Below are 5763 nucleotides of genomic sequence, written 5' to 3'. Positions count from 1 at the left end.
ATAAATATAATAATATATATAAATATATATATTTAACTTTCTCATATGACAGCTAATTTGGGTTACTGATAGGAAAGATAGATGGAAAGGGACAACCCTTATGTGATAGGGAGACTAGGTAGAAAGAAGGCTGAGTAATCCAGGTAAGAAATTCTGATTGTTTTTTTTTTTTTTTTTTTGAAATTCTGATTGTTTAAGTTCAAGTGGAAGTAGTAATGTTGGACAAAAGATTACAGATCTGGGCCATATCACAGAGGCAGATAAAAGGGGGTTAGTGATTACATGCAGGAAGAGGTGGAAGGGAGTTCAAAGTAACTGCCAGTATATCAGTTAAAATTGGGGTTGTCTGGGGAGCCTGCTCCTCCTTTTCCCTCTGCTGCTCCCCCTGCTGCTTGTGGTCTCTCTCTGTCAAATAAATGAATACAATCTTAAAAAAACTAAAAAAATTGGGATTGTCTTAAGTAGTAGAGACCCCAAATAATTGGCTTAAATAAGATAAACTTTACTTCTTTGACATAAAAATCTAGAGATAGGGATGCCTGGGTGGCTCAGCAGTTGGGCTGCCTTCAGCTCAAGGCATGATCCTGGGATCCAGGATCGAGTCCCACATCGGGCTCCCTGTGAGGAGTCTGCTTCTCCCTCTGCCTATGTTTCTGTGTCTCTCATGAATAAATAAAAAAGAAACTTAAAAAAAAAAATCTGGAGATAGGTAGCCCAGGGCTGGCATGACATTTGTGCCCACAAAGTCCTCAGGAACCCAGGTCCTTCCAGCTTGTGAACCCACTCTCCCTAGGTGTGGCCATCACCCAGTCTTCCTAGGTGGTAGCAACAACTTCAGCTACATGTCTCTACTCTGGGCAGGAGTCTCAAGGAAGGGACCAAGACAACAGTGCAAAGGGTTCACACTAGCTACCTTTTAAAGGAGCTAAGAGGAGGAGGCAAACATGGCAAAGATCAGATGGAGAAGAGGGAGCCAGGGAGGGCCCAGGAGGGAGGGCTCAACTCTAGCTGTGGAAATCAGACATCTCATCACCATGGATTGACAAAGCTTTGCTGGAAAATCAATAATTCCTCTCAACCAAAAGCCACATGTTCTCTACTCCAATCCTGTTAAAGTTGATGCTTATTGAACTCTAGAAACTGAAAGGTTTTCAGAGCTCATTTGGGACAGTGCTTCTCATTCTGTGATGTGCATCAGCATCACAGAGGGATCTTGTTAAAATGCAATATCTGATTCAGCAGACCATGGGAGGGGCCTGCAATTCTGTGCTGCTGCCAGTGGACCACATTTTGAGTAGCACATCTAAACCATACCTCACCAGCCTCCCCCCTGCCCTTTTAAGATTTTATTTATTCATGAGAGACACAGGCAGAGGGAGAAGCAGGCTCCATGCAGGGAGCCCAATGTGGGACTCAATCCTGGGTCTCCAGGATCATACCCTGGGCTGAAGGCGGTGCTAAACCGCTGAGCCACCCGAGCTACCCTCTCGCCAGCCCTTCGTAGATATTACAGGAAGCTGTGTCTCCAATGCAGGCTTCCTGCTACATATATGGAAAATCTGAGGCCAGAAGAGGGAAGTATTGTCTAAGGTTGCATAGCCAGCTGGAGTTTCAGACTGGACTCCAAAGCACAGATGAAGGGTAGATCCCTTTTACCGACTTCAGCACCAGTTACAGATATTTGGGAGGGTCCTCAGCCTGTTCCCAGCCCTGAGTCAGCCCTTTGGTAGCCTGTTCAGGAATCCTCTAGGGCCTTCTGCTCCAGGCCCAGGCTATAGGATAGATGCTGTGGGTCAGCCCTGAGGCTGCAGGGAGAAAAGAGCTGGTTTCCCTTGTCCAGAAGACTGAAGATGCTGAAAGAAAGGGAGAGACCCACACAGACTCATGGCTTTTTTGGGGAGCCCTGTTATGATCAACACCTGGGGGATCAATACCTCTTTTCAGTGGAAAGAGGGCCCAGGGGATCTGAGCAGCGCCTCACAGCATCTGATACATAACTGCATATAAAGTCAATAAGGAGAGAATACTTGAAGTGTGTATGTGTGTCTGTGTGTCTGTGTGTGTATAACTGTATATGAACATGACTGTCTTTAGTGTTTATGGAAGGCATACGTGGGCACTTGGGGTGATTGTATTTGAGTGTGACCTTGTGTTTGGCATTTATGTGCATATGTGGAAGTATGTGGTGTGTGTCTCTGCAGATGTTTATGTGTGTGCCCGTTTGCATGTGGGTATTCAGTGTGTGGGAGTGGTGGGGAGTAGTTGTATGCCAGCTTTCAGATCCATCAGGCAAGAAGTTCTGTGGCCCCCTGTTCCTCAGGAGGACAGAGGAGGCCATCTGGGTCAGGGTGGGGGATGATGGGCTGCCTCAGTGGCCTCGGGTGGAAAAAGAGTGCTGGTGGAGAGGGCCACGGTTTCTTTGGACTGACCAGGGTCTTTTGGATCCTCATGACTCTTATGCCCAGCCTGCCCCAAGAGAAATGCATAGCCTCAGAAGAATAGCTTGGGGGATGTCTGCGTGAAGACACTTCCCTGCCACGGTCAGCTTCCTAGCAGGAAGCAGGAGGAGGTAGTTTCTGGTGACTGTGGCCCTCCTCAGAGTGGGAAAGCATCTCCTGAGCTCCCATAGAGCATCCTGTTCTCTGATCAGTGGACCCTCTGGAAACCTCTCCCACTGGCTCACAGAGTATCTGCAAACACTTTTCTGCATATGTGAAATTGCTCTGGAGAAGTACCTCCACCCTTCTCCATCTGATAACTCTAAGGATTTTAATAATGATTGAAAAATACTTTACTAATGGTGTCCAGCTGTGGCTCCCCTGCTGTGCAGCCCTTTTGTACAGGTATGTCTTGATTTCCCTTGGTTCTGCTTCACACTCAGACTTTTCACTAGGAGGAAAATCATACAGTTCCCCTGTTTACTTGGAACCTGGCAGCTGGAGCTGTGGGTTCTGGACTAGCTCTGGGCTGGTGCTGGCTGCTTGCTGTGAGGGGGGGCAGACCAGCACATGTAGCAAGGAGCAAAAGTGTGGGCCAGACAGAGCCTTATAAGTGCTCAGGGTGTGCAGGTTTTAGGAGCCCCGAGTGGAGAGTGGTTACTGCTGGCTGGGGAACCAGGAGAGGTGACGGGGAGGAGATGGCCCATGAGTGGGACCTTGAATAAAGAGATGTTTCAACATCATCGTCTGTGCGTTCTAGCTCTCAGTGTCTGGGAAGCCAGGGCTGGGACATGTCTCCCCCCACTCATATGTGTGTTAGCTCAGTTCCCAGGCAGTGAAGTGACTTACCTAAGCCCATACAGAGCACCTGTGACAGGACCTAGCCTTTCAGATAATTAACCTGTTGTTATTTCTAATCAGTTCCACCCTTTCTGGCTGCCTATGCTGGATCTACTCTGCCCTGCCCATGGGAGTGAGGACTAGGCATCAGAGCCAGGGCTGAGATATATAAGGGTCTAAACACATTCCACACACAGATCCCAAATATGTTCTGCTCCTCTCTATCCCAAGACCGGACATGCTCATAGTTGAGTCATTTTTAAAATTTATCTACCTATTTTCTTAAGCCAGAAATCCAAGAGACGTCCTTGATCTGGCTTTCCCTCACCTCCCGTATTCCCTACTACTACTAAGACATTTATTCCTCACAATGATGCTGTGAAGTTGGCACTCAAAGTCCATAGCCAAGGAAGGCCGAGCTGAGATTCAACCCCAGCTTTCTCCTTATTATGGGAAGTGGAAGCTGCCTGCCTTTTGTCATCCACATGACCAGCACCATAAGCCCTCTCTTGAGTCACACCAAAAACTACTCACTTGACTCTAGTTTTGTTCCTTCTATACATTCTCCATACAGTAGCCAGTGGGATCCTTCTGAAACATATGGCCAATCATAGTCCCTGTCTTGCTTAACACTCTTCAGAGGCTTGATATAGAGTCCAATTGCTTTCACATCCCCCTTGAGAGGCCTTACAGGATCTTCCTCCCATGGAGGGAGGCTTCCTTCCATGCCGCAGACAATGCCAGTGCTGCACCCACATCCCTTGGGTCATTGTACTGTCTTGGTGGCCCCTGCACCCCATATGCCTTCACTCTCAACAGTCAGCCATTATGTGCCTAGACTCATATTAGCTAGCTGAGGGGACATGGCAAAAAAGCCCAATTATAGAAAAGAATACGTTGCATCTGTCCATGAGCATCTTAAAGGTGGAAACTGTGATTTCGGGTTCTCTAAGTACAGTAGCAAATGTAAACACAGGTGCTACTTCAGAAGAATGCAGAACAGAGCCAGTTAGCCTGGGATGTTAAGAAAAATTACTTGGAGGAGGAAACACTTAGCCTGGTTCTAGAAGAATGAGGAAAAGTTTATTAAGGAAAAAAAAAAAAAAAGAAGGACATTACCAGGATGATGGAGGAGCACTTGTCAAGCCTGGAAGATACCAGAGGATGAGGTAGATAGACAAGGTCTAGATGCCCCCAGATATCACAGCATGAGTTGGGGAGAGGCAAGAAATATCCAATATCCCACCAGCAGCTTGACAAAGTTCTCATGGCAAGATTATCATTTTACAGGGAAAGAAAGTGTCTGAAGCCCAGAGAGACTGCATGACTGGCTCAAGGTCACAGATCAGTAAAGTCAGAGCCAACCAGATCTTGCTTGATCCTCTCTCTGCAAGGGCAACTTAAGGGATTCAGACAAGCCCCAGGCCTCATGCAGCTCACAGTAGAGAGGGCAGGGAGAGGGTGAAGTCAGTGACCTCAAAGCCAAGGCTGGAGTCTGCACTGGGGGGATATTCTTTGTGCTCAGTGGTTAAGAGGATTTGAGCTCTGCAACACAGTTCAGAAAGTAGAAGCCAACGTACACGTTCATAGCATTTAGTTCCCCAAAAGTGAGCTGTGCTTAATCATGCTAAGGCCTGGACAGAACCACACAGCAAAAAGTGTGGAGGCCGAGAAAATTAAGGCCATTCCACCTCAAGTTTAGCATTAGCACAAGTACAGCCATCTCAGGTCCCTGTGAATAAGAGCTGAACTTTACAGGAAAAACTGCAGAATGCCTTGAAAGAGAGTCCCATATCAGAAAGAAAAACAGAGCTCAAAACGCCCTTGACAGAGACAGAAAGGAAAGGAAAGGAAGGAAAACAGATCTTAAGAAACTCCCCTACCCTTTCCCCCATATCAGAATGAAAAAATTCCTCTACCCCTTCTGAAAATCCCCTTGACCAGCCCATAAAAACTCAGCTATAACCTACCTCGGGGTCCAAGTCCCTGCTCTGCTGTGTCAGGTATACTTGGACCCAAGCTCAAGCTTGTTAATAAACCCTCATGTATTTGCATCAGTGTCGGCTCCTTGGTGGTTTCTCAGATTCACGAACTTGGGCACAAAATAAGAACAAACTTGAACTTCAAACTTGAAACCATTCTTTTGCCTTAACCTATGTGTTAAGCTATGTGTCTGGCCCTGCTTCCAGGCCCAGTGTAGCTTTCATTCCTTTTGAAGGTTGAAGTGAACTCTTTTACACAACTTAAATGAGTGTTTTTGTCATTTTAAAAAGATGGGAAATTATTAAAAAATGGGAAAATGTCAGGATCACAGCAATCCAAGCCACTGATTTGGTGGACACAGGCTGTTCCCAAGACTGGAGAGAGCATTTCCCAAAGAATAAGAGTGATCTCAGTGTGGCATTGACCGTGAGAGGTGTGGAGCAGCTGTGTTGAAAAGATTCAGATGGGCTTGAGCTATTCCCATCTCCAGCTTTGCTTGTTG

The sequence above is a fragment of the Canis lupus genome, chromosome 2 (genome assembly GCF_003254725.2).
Source record: "Canis lupus dingo isolate Sandy chromosome 2, ASM325472v2, whole genome shotgun sequence".
NCBI lineage: Eukaryota > Metazoa > Chordata > Mammalia > Carnivora > Canidae > Canis > Canis lupus.
Note: the sequence above shows the minus strand (reverse complement) of the source record.